The 17,066-nt window shown below is 36.9% G+C and overlaps 1 long non-coding RNA gene across 3 annotated transcripts in view; it reads right to left on the bottom strand.

The window, feature by feature from the left end:
* Positions 1-16,812, bottom strand: part of LOC140683891 (uncharacterized) — a 35,629-nt gene extending 18,817 nt beyond the window's left edge. The window contains exons 1-3 of one of the 3 annotated variants that reach the window (XR_012055484.1): positions 15,684-16,746; positions 15,441-15,518; positions 4,659-4,755 (exon numbers count right to left, since the gene is read on the bottom strand). This is a non-coding gene — a long non-coding RNA (uncharacterized lncRNA). Of the gene's footprint in view, positions 1-3,288; positions 3,348-4,658; positions 4,756-15,440; positions 15,519-15,683 lie in introns of those variants that run through there. The other 2 variants (XR_012055486.1, XR_012055485.1) reach the window with 2 other exon arrangements.
* Between the last annotated feature and the right edge of the window lie 254 nt (positions 16,813-17,066).

The raw sequence follows: 17,066 nt of genomic DNA, 5'->3' as shown, positions 1-17,066 counted from the left end.
TTTATCCTTCCCTCTGTTGTTACAGATGCATTACACAAAGACAAAAAATGTCACCTAAATCCCAAAGGACCATCCATTCTGGATTCTCCAGCCTATCTTTGCTCCTGAAAGAAATACAAATTAAGATTGCTAGAACTGATATGAACAAAGAAAACAAAGGCTCCATAGCCTTGGCCACAGAATGTGTGTGAGCCTTCAGCAACATTTTCAGGCACTCACAAAGCAGCACTTCGGCTTTGGAATCGAGTTTCAAGCTGGTTTTGAATTCTCAGGGAATCACAGGCTTGGTTCAGCCTGCCTTGAGCTTTGGTTGTGCTGCCAATCTTCGTGGTTCATCCTGACATCATCCATCTTTCTCAGAAAAAGAGAAATTCCTTGTTCAAACTTCCTGATTCCTCTGCTTCTTGGTATTCTTGAAGAGCCTTCAAAAACTCTTTTCATAGTTTTAAAAGTTTCAAGTTATTAGATGGCCCAGTCAGATTCTAATATATCACAGACCCCTTAATGTCATCAAATTATCTCCTGACAGACAGGAATCACTTTTATTCATGCTCTTGAATGATTTTGAGGATTTCAGGAGACTGAGGAGTTGTTACAGTTTTTGTAGTTCACTATGATTATTTTCCATGTTAAGGATTTGTACTTTGTTTTGAATTTACATCAATGCAATTCTAAATTTCAACAATTATGCATGATTAAAGGTCCTTTAGCACTTGGCATTTTCTTCAGAGAGAGTATTTATGTGCTCTAATGAAGTCAGTTCTCAATCTCCTTGTGAAAATTCAAATATTTATCAGTTTCTGACATCTCTTATGTCTTCAAAAGCCTTTATTTCTGCCTGCTCACAGTTTTCCAATACTGGGCTCACAGATGACACAGGAAAGCTTCTGTTAACCTTCATTTTTAATGAATTAATCCCTGCTTTGTACATCAGCAATCACAGTCACACTATTGCACAGAAAGCTTGATTTTCTTGACTGTAGAACACCTGGATCCATGTAGCTCCTTAAATTCCCAGCACTTTTTCTGCATAACTGACATTCCCTGTTCCATGGTCTCTAATGCTTTATTCAGCTGTGCTGACACAGGATTTGTTTGAGAGGTCCAAAATTACCAAGTAAAACAAAGCTGGTCATATGACTGGTGCATCCCTTTCTTATTCAATAAAACACCAATCCTTGGGTCATCTGCAGGTTCCACCAGGAGTGAATTCAGACCTGTCTCTGGGTGTCTGATCAGCATATTCCCATCTCAGGATTATTTGCTGTGAACATCTCCATCTCAGTGCTTTCTTTACCTCAATCTTTTTGACTGTGAATTTAACCCAGAATACCTCCAGGAGTTCCTCCCCAGTCTGACAGAACAGCACAAGGGATGAAGCATTTGTTGAGGTCTTCAGATGACACCACAATGATGGAGAACTTCACATTTGCATTTTTATAAAGACTAAGATGAATTTTGTCCTTTCCACTTGGCACTTCTCTGAAAAACCAAAACCATCAAGAACTCTCCTGGATGAAGTTATATGTGACATCAATAAATAAACAGAAGCACATTTTCTTCACCATTGCAACCCTTAAAAGCTTGAGAGAGAAAACTGCATCAGCAGCAGCTGAAAACAGGTAGAATCATGACTCAGTTATGTTTCTTCTGAATTAAATTTAGTTCCATCAAAAGTCCATCAAATGCTGTATCATTGTTGTCATGAGGTAAAACTCAGAACCAATAAAGATTATTTTTTTTGTTCTATAATTTTATCATTTACACCTCAGTCATCAGAACACACAAATGACCTTACAGATATGCAAGTCACAGAGAGCATCTGGCAGCTTTGTGTTCAGCCACCCTTCACAGCAGGTATCAGTCACAAAATAATGCAAGCACACCTTGGGGCACTGTTGTTTGCACCAGCAGCTGCATTAATCTCTCCACAAGGAATACAGATTTTCATGGATTTTACTTGGCTGTAAAACTTACTTTCATACTGGTGCTGCCTGACTGTCATGAAGTTTTTAAAACATATTTTAAAATAGAAAATAAAATTGACAGATTTCAAAGAACAAGAGCACCAGCTGTATGCAAGTATTGAAATCAGGCAAGTTCTTGAATTCATTGCACAGCCTAAGTGAGAGGATATTTCATTATTTATTTTCTAGGCAAAGTGAAAAAATCAGGGAATAGGATGGTTTGGGTTGGAAGGGATCCTAAAAATCATCCAATTCCAACCCTGTGCCATAGACAAGGACACCTTCCACTAGTCCAGGTTGCTCCAAGCGCCATCCAACTTGGCCTTGGACAGTCCAGGGATCCAGAGGCAGCCACAGCTTGTATGGGACATTTATTCATGTTTTATTATCAGCTGTTCTACAGACACAGAGTAATTTTACATTTGCTGCAGCAGAGTGGCTCTCTAGACTGCCATGACATTGATTTGTCCAGAAAAAGGGGGTCCGTCAGGCTGAGCCTGAATTTGCTTCTATAATTATGACACTGATTAGATCTGTCCTGGCTGTGATCTTAGAAGAACCCTAAGAGGTATTTGCTTGAGATGTCCACTCACCAGTTCTTTATAATGTTATTTTTTTCAGTTCTTTATGGCTGCTATGGTCTACGAATTCAGTTCATTTGCCAAACCCACCTGGTGGCATTTGGGACACTCCAGGACACTCAGAGTGGCTTGCAGCCACACAAGCCCAGAGGATTTGTGTTTTCCTCCAGACTGTCTAAACCTGGGGAGATGCCACAGCTCTGCTGCTGTGTTTGGAGTGGCTCCAGATCCCTGCTCTGCAACAGCTGCCTCCAGACTCTCACAGACATCTACTCTCAGATGTTGTAGAATCTGCAAGCTGAGGCCCACCCCAAAATTTGAATGTTTCATCTAAATCAAGAGAAGTACTAAACTGTACAATGATTAAAATAGCAGGAACTTTGGGCCTAATTCCAGCTATAGACTGATTTTTGACTCAGAAAGTGTTTTAGTGTTCATATTTCCCCACTGAATATGTGGAACAGGGGATATTCCCAATACAGATGACTGTTCAGTGCTTAATTAAAAGCTCCACTTCCCAGTGGCTATGTGTTTGTACAATTTTTCTGGTTGGAGTAACTAAAAAATAGTCACCAGCAGATAGAAAACACAATATATCTGGTTTCCTTAAATAACCCATCTTCCTGGGACATTTCTGAATAATCACATAGTCACAGCCTCTTATTGTGATTAGTAAAAAAGGTTAAAAGAACTTACACTTAAAAATACCAGAGTTGGGATTAGGATTTTTTTGCACAAACCTTTTTTCTGGGCTGCTGCATGGCTGGGATTTTCCCCAGAAAGTCTTGACATAAATGAGCTTCAAAGTCACATGTGAATAAAGAGATAAGAGACAAGGTTATTTTGGAGAGTTGAAAGTAGTGTATTGCCCTCCCTGTATAAAATCACAGTTCAGCAAATCAAGCTATTGGGGTCTGGAAGAAAAGTCTTTATTTTCTTTCACCCTATTCTCTTCTAACTTACCTCTCTATAAAAATCCTCCAAAACTTCCCTGAAGTTAATGAAATGTCACCAGAGTAAAAGGAATCAATTTCAGGCCATTTATGCTGTCTCACATTTGATCTTTTTCTGGATGTTTTACTCGTCTTTGTCTTCCTTTCTTATTTCCCAGGAGAGCAAAATAAGCAGGAACAGAGCCCAGTTCATCACTGGATTTTTTACGCCAGCATAAAGCCATTTATTTCAATGTTTTATGCAGGTATGAAATTTGATTTATAATGTTTGGATGTGCACATGCACGAAGTGATAAGTTACAAAGGAAGTACATTAGAGAAAAGGTAATGAGATGAGATTCATGATGTTATTATTCAACTTAAAGTTTGTTAAAGATTTGTTTCTTATTAAATGCCTGAGAGGCAGTGTATCAAATTTAAGATTTCAGAATTGAAATACAGAAAGATCTCTAACTGTCATAACAGCAGATAACGTATCAATAATTTCTGTTTTGAATGCAATCTGAAAGTGAATTTCTTTCATTCTATGACAAAGTTGATAACAAAGCAAAATGAAACATTCCAATAATGTACATTCCATATTTCTGAGAATAAATATGATTTCTTTGTTGAACAGCCTGGAAATTGTCACATTTCATGTACAGAGACATTAAAGTACTAAAGTAAGCAGTGATTTTCAATCAGAGTAGACAAGAACTTCAAATTAAAATTACATTATTAATATGGTCCATTGCCTCTGCCCATACCTTACCTACAAAGTTCCATTCTCTCTTGGCTTTCTTTATGCAGTTTTTTTCATGTCCAAGTAGTTTAAAATGTAAGTTCAGCAATGTATTCCAGACACAACCTAGCTTTGGTATTCCACAGATGCAAAACTCCTCTGAAATGTTTTTTGAAAAATCTTTCTCTCTAAAGTAGGTACAAACAAAATCCCTTCTCCTGATGTTGGCTGTGCCAGTAGTTACACTCAGCAGGACTTGAATTTTATCCAGAGGAAAACTCTATTTGGTTTAAAAAAGAAAGAAAAACTTAACTACAGCTATAAGACATACTTTTGATTAACTTTTGGAGGATAGATGTTGTTAATATTTTAATAAAAATGTTTCAAAGGAAAACACAAGTCCAGGGAAAAAAATTGAGGACATTTTCTGAATTGCCTTTAGAATCCAGTATAGAGCATCGAGTTATGAAAATTTAAGTTTTAAGCATACTTGGTTTAAGTAGACTTTTGGTGAAGTGCTTTACTCTGTATTTCTAAGAGAAAAGACAAAACACAAGGTTTATAATTCTCATCACCAAAGCATACTTGAATAATACAGAACAATAATCTGCAAAAAGAAAAAAAAATACCTGGCCTCAAAGGATTTGGAGAAATTATCTGGGGGCATCTGCTGTACTGCCACTTCCAAAAGGTGAATCATTTAGCATTCTACCAATGCAAACTCTGTAGGAAACTTTCTTTGAATATCTCTGTTTAGCTGGTGGATATGTTTTGTTAAACATTTAAAATATATCAAGCAAATTTCATCTTTTGTTTGTTTGTTTGTTTGTTTTGTTTTGTTTCCCCTGCAGGGCAAGTCACTAGTTCCTTATTGAATATATTCTGGCCCAAAATGAACTAGGTATTTAAACATTTATATGTGCATAACTTTAAACACAAGCTTAAAGACAATGACTTCTCATGTGCTTGGGTACCTTTCTGGGACCTATAGGCCTAGTCCAATTTCAAACTGTCTTTTCATTCATTTTAATGAATATTAGATTGGATGCTGTGTGAATTAATTTCACCATTTTCATCTCCCAGTATTTCTCCCTGGGGACTGAGTGCAAATATTTGAGATTCAACATGTGCTGCTTATCACTTTCATTTAGAAAAGATGCCATGTTTTCTATCTCCCTGCTCTTTGAATGGGTGAACACAGAAGGGCTTCCCACTGGATGCCTTTCAGATTTAAATCTCACCTTCTAGAGATGCTCATATGAGGATTTGCTTTTCATTTGCTGTGAACATTTGTGCCAGTAAAACTTCATTGTCTGGATGAGTGCAGAAAGTGAGGAGAAAAGACATGAGAATTTTAAATCCTTTGCTGCTAAATCTCTTTTACATCTTCTGCTATGGCTGGTGAACAGATGAGGGCTGGCTGCAAGAACCAGGCATAGAATTTAATTTTTCCAGTCATATTTTACAATGGATTAGTTGAAATTACTCTAAATCCTAGGGTGCTGAGTATTGTAGGAAGGCCAGTATAGAAGAAAATCTTTTGAGATCCTGGGATTCAGTTCAGAGTGACAACAGAAATGGCAGCCAGTGCACATACACAAATGGAATTGAGGGAACTAAATGACAGCTGACAGAAAATGTTTGAATATGCATTAAAGCTGGGAAAGTAGTAAGGCCATTTTCTGTTTAAACTCTCACATTGCACAGATGAGAATTGTTAAAGAGCTGCCACATTCAGCATCGGTGGCTCAATTTCAGTGGTGAGAAAAGTGCCTGTGAAGTGTTATAAGCATACATGAGTTGTATGCTAAATGGTTACATTTGATGATAAAACTTGTGAGTAAATACATAAAAATGTTTTCAGAAGAAAAATTTCTCTCCAAGCTGGGCTTAAATGAGATAGAGTTTCTATTTATCCCTAGGCAAAAACTTAACATACCACAAAATTCTATAGAAATATTTACAAACCTAAATAATCAGTTCACTTTACAGACAACCTTATAAATCATGTGGTGAGGATGTTTGTTTCTAAAAATGAAAGAAATTCCCTTCACAGTTGAATAATTGGAAGCTGGAGCACAAGGGCATAGATGGGGAGAAAAGATGAAGATCTGCTTCCATGGAAAAAATATCCTAAAAGCTGGGTTATCAATCCAACAGGACAGATTCCCTAACACAAGAGCTACCTTTTAAATCAGCTCCTGTAAATTAACCAGCTCAACTAAACATTGGCAGGATCTTATCATCATAATGCACAATAAAGTCTACACTATTAAAATTCTACTGAAGAAAACTTAGCGTGAGATAAGTCAGACATGAATGATCATTTAACATTAATCCTGATGACAGCCATTTCCACTTTGCTATTGAAATTCCCTCCTTCCTACATTTTTATTTCCAAATACAATGCAAACAACATGCTCTAATCAATCACTTATACATCCACCATAATTTTTATTTAAAGCCCTGTATCTTAGATATATAAGCCAATGAAGATAATTTATCTTCCCTCCTGCCTTCCAGTCTCACTGAAGGAAAGGAAAGGTAGAGTAAGGTAGGGTGGTACAGAGAGGTAACAGGTCGGAGTTTTAGGGTTAGCTGGTAGTTTCAGCACTGACTTTTGCATTCAGAATTCATTCAGGGAAGAATCTCAGATGGTGACAACAATCAAGGTTTGTCCCAAACCAGAGATATGTTTTTCTGGCACAGCATAGCCTGAATGTGACAATGTCTAAGTCAGGATGAGCTACCTTGGTCAACTCTGCAAAGTGATTCCAAGTTCAGATTTGTCATAGAAACACAAAATGGTTCAGGTTGTTGTAGAAACAAAAAAACACTGAATGGTTTGGGTTTGAATGAGTCTTGAAGACCATCCAGTTCCAACTTCCCTTCCATGGGTAGGGACATCTTCCACTAGACGATGATTCTGCTGCTCACGGTCCTAAATTCCCTTCACCCCTAAGTGTAAGGATCTAGAATCTTAATCATCACAGGTTTTGGATCATTAACTGAAAATGAGAACTTTATTCTGAAATGTCCCTCACAGATCAGCATAATGGAACCATTGAAAATTTTGCTTAGAACATGATTTGGTAAAAATTAGAGTTTCTTTATTTTATTCTTGCCTTTTCCTGGAAAAAAAAAAAATCTAACACAGCTATTGCATGGAATAAGTTTCTGAACAAAGACAACATTTCATTCAGTCTCCATCAGAAGATGCAACTGGGGATTTCAGAAGGTGAGCAGACTAATAATTGATAAGGAAAGAAAACAAAGCCAACATTTTTATCACAATTCACAGTGACAATAGAAAAATATATATTTGTAAAATGATTTGAAAATTAAGTCCATGTAACAGTAGCTCTGAAAGAAACATGAACTAAAAATTACAGTGAAAAAAAAAGATAAAATGCAATCCTTATGCATGGAAGTAAGAACAAGGGCTCAATCAACTCCTGCAAATGCAAATCAAGACATTTAACATTTTGAAGAAGAGCAATATAATGCAGCAGGATGAATTTGTAGACAAGAACACATTTTGGGGACCTGATGGATCCCACCTGAAAAGCAATTCACTTATGCTAACCTCAAAAGAAATATTTAGAGTGATTCATGGCTCCATCTGGCTTCTCTGCATATAGAACAGGTACTGGTAGTCATGAACTTTTCATCTTAAAATATCAAGAGAACAAATCCCTGTCAGAGGTATTCTGAGTGTACCTACGAGAGGAAAACTGTGTTGCTAACAGAGTACTTTTACTGGCTGCAATCATGCTCCAGGAATTTAGATCCCAGGAATTTAGGTCTCACATTCTTAAGTGGCATCAGCATAAAACCAGAATCAAAAATTTCTTATAGATAAGAAGAATTTTGACAGGATTGTCATATGTATTGTAGCCAAGTATAAGAATAACAGCAGGAACAAAGAGGCTGATTAAAACAAATCCCCAGCAACCTTCAAATATTTACCTTTTTAGTTATTGATAAACCTACACTCAGGAAAGTTTCACATGTCAGAGTCACACTGAGTTGCTTTGTGACAAAAGATGAGATAATTATCTGTTGTTATAGACAAAATGCCATTAATACCCAGTGGGGATGAGATGCATTTGATATGTTTGAATGAACAGCTGTCACCATCTCCCTAAGCCCTCCAAAATGAAGTGTTGAAAATCTCTGCTTCTCTGCTGACCCATGCACAAGGAAGTCTTGCTGGCAAGAAAATGTGAGAAACAGCAGATAAACCAAGGCAGTTTTCAACAGCACATGGGATGGCCAAAAGAAACCCTCCATAAAAAGGGAAGTGTCCAAATCTTCAGTGAACGGTTAAGATCTATGTCCTCATTGACTGTCTTTGCTAAATACATGCCTTAAATGACCAAAGTGAGTGCCACACTTGAACATCTCCCTGTCTGCCAGGTGTCTCTGAGAAATCTGTTTTTTGTGGCAGCATCATCAGACCACTGGCATTTGGGTCCTGATTAACCTCACACCAAGCTGCCACCTTGTGTAACCCCTTCAGTTAAATATTGCCATAAATACTGCAGGGCTGCTAATAGGAATATTATAATGCTTTTCCTCCAGGAGAGGCATGTGCTTTTCTATTCCATGTAATCAGATCATTGTGAATGCAAGACAATCTGGTTTACAACCAGATTTTTTTTTCTTTCTTGCTGCTCATTAGTAGGTCTGTGCACACAAGGTAAATTTCCTCCTTATTTGCTGTGTACATTTGCATCCTGCCTGTGTGCACTTCTCATTTTTATGAAGTTAGGTCTTTCAGATAAGGTTGGTAAAAAAGCTCATATTACAAGTCTCTGCAATTCTTTTAAGAAGAGAATGTTTCACAAGAAAGTGGCAGTTTCCATGAAATATCATTTAAGAAAAGTGTTTCAAACTGCCATATTTTCTTTTTTGTCAAAATATAAATTGCTTACATAAATATACTAATGTAGAGAGATATATATTATATATATGTAAGTGTACTTATTTAATATATATATATTTGTCAACACATATTCACAGAAATAAAGAGCCAAAAGAAGAAAAGAAATGGAACTATTTTGCATAATAATGTTACAGGCTATGAAAACTGCAGTTCAAAACTTCTTCTATATCAGACCTATCTATTCCAGGACAAGTATACATGATAGAGATAAATTCATCTTGACTGCTGCACTTTTAACGAAATTATTTATTCATGGGAAACTACTAAAGTTCTTGTTTTCATCTCAGTGCAGAAAGGATTATTTTACCACTAATTGTCATGAAAAAGAAAAAAAAATCTTTCTCTACTATTGAGTAATATTAATGGCCAGCTTGGCAACTTTGACCCCTTCCACTTACACTCATGCCTTTTACTTTCTTCTTGCTATTATTCATTATTAAATTCTATTTTCTATCGACAGTCAAGGGTGCCTCTTAAGGTACATAGTATTTATAAAGTACATACATATTTACAGTAAATTTACTTCAATGTGTGGCTTCATGAAATAAAAGGAAAATAGAACATGAAAAACAAACTGAGGAAAGTAAGGATTATTTAAATAGAAATAAACCAGATAGATTTCTAAAAAAAAAAAAAAAAAAAAAAAAGAGTAAAATAACAAAACAAACAAAACAAAAACCGAAAAAGGAAAAAAACCCAAAAAAAGAAAAACAAAAATTTGAAGGTAAGCTAAAATTTGGCAAGACAGAGTTGTAAAACTACTCAAAAATATCACAGGATTTTTTTCTGTGTGAGAGACTCCTGCACAGTCAGGGAATGAACCTGTCTGGCTGCTACTGATGTTGAGTCTCACAGGATGCAGCACAGCGTGGAAAGATGTTGAGGTGTTTGATGCCAGTGTGAGCAAACCAAACTAATTACTGCAAGCAACATGTTCCCCTGCTTGGATTTTTCTTTGGGATCCATTAAACATCAGTTAAGCCACACACTCAGAGAGGTCTCCAAGAGGGAACCCAAGACCTCATCAGAAACACGTGGGGGGCACCTCACCCCAGCCACTTCTCAGAAGCATCATAATAGGTAGTGATATTTGATTTTTAAAACTAATCCATCATCCTGGGCAATGCAAACTGAACAGGGAGAAGACAAGAAGAGGGGAAAAATTGCATATAGACCACACAATTATTCCACCAGTTCACAAATTAATGCAGAAGGTTTGAGATAGAGTTAGAGATCTAAAGGTATTTGATTTACTGGCCCCATAATGCTGAAGAACAGTGAGGCTTAAAGTACAGACAGTCTGAAATTTAGACAGCATTAAATACATGCAGCCAAGTGCTATATTTAAGTATTAGACAAATATTTTAGTTTCCAGTGTCTCTTAGGGCTAGTAAAATTCATATCTGCAAAATCACTGGGAACATTCAATCAATTAAAGGCAGATTTGCAATCTCCATCAATAACATCCCCCTCTCCTGTATCTTCAATTTTAGAGATTAAAGTTTCCCCTATGGAAACAAAAAAAAAAAAAAAAAAAAAAAAAATGTCCTCATCAGCCTCTTGCTAAATAGGTATATTCTCCATCCAGTGTAGACTGCTCAGTTCTCCCATCAAACAGATTCTGTTGAAACATGTTTTCAAGTTGTTTTGAAATCAGCATGAAGAGAGGAATTAAAAAACCCCACATGCTGTTATTCTTTGATCACCTCTCTGTGGGTATTTTTCTAGGGTCACACAAAAGGTCTGACTTGGTGAGGGAGAAAAAAAAGAAACCATAAAAGGGATTCTATTCTGGCTGAGAGCACAGGAAGCTCCTAAGAGAACTGGCTTCATTCCTCCTTTACTACAACCTGGCCTTGTTCCTGTAGGCCAGCCCTTTAAATGAGACTTTCTAAAAGTGTTTTATTACCAAAAACTGGGGACAGACACTCAAAAGTGCTTCAAAAATAGGAGGCTACAAACAGACAAATATCCCCCAACCTAGAGGTCTTCTGTAACTTTGATTCTTCGAGTTCAGTTTTGTGTTCTTCTCTTTTGAAATCAGTTGAGGATAACTGGGTTAATTCAAAATCACAGACTGTCCCATTGTTTTCCCTATTTGTAAAATAAAGACAAGAAAATATACCAGCTCTGGGCAAGGATGATATCATTAATGCTGGGAAAGCTGTTCAAGATTTGTGGACTGAATGCACCTACAGGTATTATTAATTGAGGTACATATCCAAAACCATGTGATTTCCTAATCCCTAATTTATCCCTAATCCTAAACGCCCCAGGGTGCTTATTTGAAACCTCTCTGAGTCTCTTTCAAGACCTTTAACATGGTTCCACACAACATCCTTGCTGCTAAATTGTAAAAATATGGGTTTGAGGGATGGACTGTTCAGTGGATAATGAATTGGCTGGATGGTGACATCCAAAGAGCTGCAGTCAGTGGCTCCTACAAGTGGCAAGTGGTGGCTCTGGAGATGGACAATTGGGCATGAATTGGCACCTGCAGCCCAGAAATCCACTGGGGATATTGGTGGATGGAGAATTGGGCATGAGCTGGCACCTGCAGACCAGAAATCCACTGGGGATATTGGTAGATGGGGAACTGGGCATGAACTGGCACCTGCAGCCCAGAAATCCACTGGGGATATTGGTAGATGGAGAATTGGGCATGTGTTGGCACCAGCAGCCCAGAAATTCACTTATACCATGGACTGTGTGAAAAGAAGCCTGGCCAGCAAGTCAAGGGAGGGGTTTGCTTGAAGGCATTTCCTCTTCATCTAGAAAATTAACTCCATATGTTCTGGTTTTGAAGGGTCATTTTTATGACATTCTTAGAGGAAGGAGGGTTTTTCTAGATGGAGGAGATTCTGCTTGTTTTAAATGTCAGCTATCTTGTATGTATGGAATTTTAACAGTGCCCGAAAAAATAATGCCAGGGCTCTGTTCTATAGTCATATAATTAGCATTATTTTTTACACAACAGAATTGCAAATAAAAGAAAAATCTATCCTATTAAAAATGGATCCCTATATTTCTGTGTTTATACCTACTGAATGTTGTGGTGAATTGCTCTAAAACACAGAGTTCTGTAACTTATTTGTTACCCTTCTCTCTGCTTTTATGCCCTCATTTCTTTTGCATTTAATTTACCTATAATAATTTAAAGATAAACCAATGAACAAAAATTTTTAAAAATCACCCCAGCTTTAGTAACCTCAATAGGTTTATACCAGGAAAGATCAAAATCATTAAGTAATATAAAATTGCACTATATATTATTAATGTATCTATAATTAATCCAGCCATGCAGTGCTAACTAATGATAAAAGTTTTTCCACCACAACCCTTGCAAACAACAAAGATTGCTCTGTTAATTAAAAGTTGCAAAGGGCTTTTTAAAACTTTTTTCTGTTTTTTTTTCATTATTTAATCGAGACAGTACAGTTCTGCCCTGATCACAAAGCAGGGTGTTTAGCAGGAGGTCTCAGTGTGCTCTTTCTTCAGAGAGAGTTTATTAAGATGAGATGTATTTTTTGTTGCTGGACCTTGTTGCACAAAAACACAGCAATAAACTCCAAACCCATGAGCAGATTGCAATGCACCCAGCTACAGCCATTCAATCAAATCATAACAAGATCTGTATTGTCCTTCTGAGGGTTTACAAAGAGCCATTCCAGTATGAAAAGACTTTGTTTGTTTCTATGATTTAAAGAAAAAAAAAATCTGAAAGGTTTAGACATATTGCAGTGATAAACCAAAACTATTGGCATTCTTTTGGGTGCGTTCTGATATTCCCTCTCCATTTTCCTATTCGGCATCAATTTTTCGGATAAAAAACTGATGTTATTGTTTTTCAGCAATTGTATCTAGTTCAACATATTTTCCTCTGCCCTGGGGAAGACACAGCTCGATATACCATTCATCTAGAAAGAACACTGCTTGTCCTTATACAGCTCTGTATGTGAAATATTCAATTTCTTTCATCCAGCTCAAAGAATTGCTAAGACCCATAAAATTAGAAGGAAATGCACTTTGGAAAAAAAAAAAAAAAAAAAAGAAAGAAAAAAAGAAAAAAAGAGGAGCAAAGCCCCAGAAAACAGAGACTTGAGAAATTATTTATAGAACTAGTTTTAAATTAAGTGCCCTCCATTTAGAACTAGATACTAATCTGGCTGCCAAGGTGGGATGCAGCCTTTTCTGTGCTACAACACTTTAATAACACTATGATGGTAATTAAAACAGAGTGAAACAGTAAGCTTTATAAATAAGAAGAAAACAACATCTAAGTTGATTATATTTCCTCCTTTTATTGTGATTTTGACACAAATGAAGACAAGATATATTTTATTCGTTTTCTATTTTCTCTTCGGGTTTTGTTTTATTGCCCTCAGGGATACAGGAGTGTGCATGTAAAGAAGTCCATAAATTAAATCAAACTGTGTTTATGGTAATACTACTACATCTTTACTATGTGTTAACTTAATGTGAGCAAACTACAGTTTTCATGGTGTTTCATTTGCATTCCAGCCCTGCAGTTTCACAGGTATTTTGAGATATCAGTACTTTGCTTCTGGAAATCACTACAGTAAATGGAAAATTAACAATCAAAAAAAAAAAAAAAAAGGAATAACAGCAGGGTTTAAGTTTTCTCATCTCAATCATTTCCCTTCAAGTAATTTTCATAGACTCATGAAATCATAGAGCAGTTTGGGTTAAAAATTACCTTAAAGATCATCTTTTTTCAACTCCCTGCTATGGGCTAGACATCTATTTTGTACCATTCAGATACAGTTCTGCCAACACATGGAGATGGGGAATCTAAATCTGTCTGCTACTTATTGATTATCAAGACAGTTGAATTATGAAGAAAAGCCCTGGGTTTGGGTCCTTGTTAATGAAATTACAATCTTTTGAACTTCAGATGTTAAAAGTTATAATTTTACATCCATAACACCAATGTGCTTCTCTTGGTGGGTTATTATAGAAAATACAGAAGAGTAGACTCATCTGGTAAGAAAAAATAGAAAAAATAGAAAAAAAGTACTTTTCCCTCTTTTCCAGAGGTGTTTGTACACTCTGGATCAAGGATGAGGACAGAAAGATTTTCTTTTGTGTCTTTGGTTTCTTTGTTTTAATGAGTGAACAGGACAAGCATTTCACACCAACAGGCATCAACCTATGGATCTAAATTTTCATTCTGACCTGTCTTTGATCTCTTCAGTGCCTGAGCAATTCTTTTCCAAAAGAACTGCAGGTGATAAAAGACTCACCAGAAGTTCTTCAGTGAAAGAACCCAGATAGAGCCTTCCACCCCCAAAATGTATCATGGCATCCAAATGTCTGTGTGATGCCCTAAACAGAATGAAATTAGCAGTTAAGCTAGCAGTGATGGCAAAGGGAGAAGGAATCATCCTGTGCCTTCTGCTGCTGGAAGTTGTCCTCACCTATCCAGGGAGTATCCAAGAATGTTATCTATGGAATCATGGAATATCCTGAGCTGGAAGGGACCCAAAGCATCATCCAGTCCAGCCCCTGGCCCTGCATGGACACTCCAACAATCCCACTCTGTGCATCCCTGGGAGTGGTGTCCAAACTCTCCTGGAGCTCTGGCAGCCTTGGGGCTGTGCCCATTCCCTGGGGAGCCTGGGCAGTGCCCAGCACCCTCTGGAGAAGGAACCTTTCCCTAATATCCAACCTAAACCTCCCCTGACACAACTTCAGATGTTTCTTTCATAGGTGCATTTCTCTTTCCTGAATTACTCTCAGATTTTCATAGACATATTTCTGTGCCAGAAATATTGCTATTATGCCTCACTCCTCCCATAGAGATGATGGGAAGAAAAGCAAATGTTTCATCTCTTTATTATGCAGAAATTAATTGAGTGTAAGAAAATTCTGTTGAATTCAGCTAAAAATACTGAGCTTTCAGTTGTCATCCCCAAGTCATATGCTTTTTAGGTTCTTGTGCAAGTGCAGGAGATTAGTATACACCCCATTTAATCTGATCATAATTGCCTGCCATTTTAATTAACCTTTATTGGCATGCCTATATTGCCAAGAAAATATACTTTGAGAAGCCCCATTAATAACACTATTATTTGTTAGACTGAGAGTTTTTTTTTTTCAGTTTCACCCATCAAATTCTCTAGACAGATAATAATTCTGTGCTGCCTAGGTTTATTGGTAGGCTGTTTGTTTTGTTATGTTTTTTTAACAACACATTTGAAAGTTAATTTTCTGAGAAAAGGATACTTTAGAAAATTATTTCACCCTTACCTTACAAAGACAAAAACTGAGACAGAGGTTACATGGTTTGCCCCTCACTTTGCCACAGGTCTAAATGGTGAGTTCAGTCTGGGTGATAAAACAGATAACCCAGATAATTCAAATGCCTATTTAAATTTAAATTGAAATATTTATGAATATTTAAAAATTTATTTCATTTTTTAGAATTTCAATTTAAATATTCATACCCTCCCACTTCTCATCCTTCTTTGCCTCCCACTGATCCATCCCTACCTGATTGTGTCTCATCCAGGCTGGGGGCAAGGAGATGGTGCAGATCCTTTTTATCCATGTCAGGAATATGGCAGTGAGCACATTGAAGCACCACGTGGCAATGCAGCATTTATTTCCTCGAGTGACTTCTCTGCAGCTGATCACCCCTGTCCTGAGCACTCCAGACCAGGGGAAAAGTTACCCCTGTTCCTTGAACATTCATTTAATCCTCTCCTCTGTCCAGGCTTCTGTCCTGAGCATGCCCACATTTCCTAACCCACAAAATAAGCTTCTGAAGGCAGTGTTTTGATGTATTTTCCAAAATCTTCCAGAAATCACATTTTCTTCTTTTCTGCTATTTTTCTTCTTTGCTATCACACTCTGACTCCGTATGTTGCTTTCTTCTACTATAAAGTTATTAAAGAAATCACAGCAGAACATCCCCCACTCTTAATTTGATCCCTTCCACTTTCCTTGGGAAGACAGAGCACTAAAGATGATACGTGGCTGATTGGTTGTTCTCAAAGGAGTTTGAATGAACCATCTTTACTATCACCTTGCTCTGCAAAAGCACAGACACCCCAGCAAGAGCAACATGTGCCACTCTGCACCCACCATGGATTGCACAATTTAAAGAATTATCCTGGTTTTACCTTTTAAAAAAATTTTTATAGACCTAGTAGAACGCATGTGTTGAATTGAGATTTTCCATTTGCTGCCATTTGAATAATAAACACTGCCCTCCATGCAAGTGAAAATCACAGCTCTGGCCTTATGGGCTACTCCTGAAACAGCCTTGTGAGTGAGAAATCACAGCACATTATAAATCCTATCCAATATTGAAACTCATGCAGAGATAACAAGGTGAGAATGAGTCCTGTTTGTTCTCAGTTATGCTATCACATTTACGGCTGCTTAGCCCTTGAAAAACAAGTAAAACATTTTCTATCTGCAAGCAGAAAAAAAAGACAACATAAGAGAGAAATACCACAGCTACCTCTAGATTTTCAGAGTTTTTCAAGTAGCGTTGCTTATGAGCTGCTGATTTTTTATTTAGCATGAAACAAGACATGAGGAAAAGTAGTAAAATTTCAAATGGCAGTGAGAGCAAAGTCTTCCCTAACTGCAAATGTAGGGAAAATTAGAGATGACATGGTGGAAAATGAAGAAAAGAGGAAAGCAGTGAGGGTTAACTTTGGACATTTAGTGTTCTAAATTTGGAAATTTAGATTCCTTTGGCCATTTATTGAGCTAAATGTTTTTTGTCAAAATTATTTCTACTTCATTGCTGGTGTTATGAGATAAATCTAATAAATACTAATGGAAAGGTATCACTAGTTTCAAAAGAAATTCGAATACCAAATCAGCAAAATCTGCTGACAAAGTACTGAATAACCCTAAATG

Source organism: Taeniopygia guttata, chromosome 4 (assembly GCF_048771995.1).
Source record: "Taeniopygia guttata chromosome 4, bTaeGut7.mat, whole genome shotgun sequence".
Taxonomy (NCBI): Eukaryota; Metazoa; Chordata; class Aves; order Passeriformes; family Estrildidae; genus Taeniopygia; species Taeniopygia guttata.
Note: the sequence above shows the minus strand (reverse complement) of the source record. Positions and strands in the feature narration are given on the sequence as shown.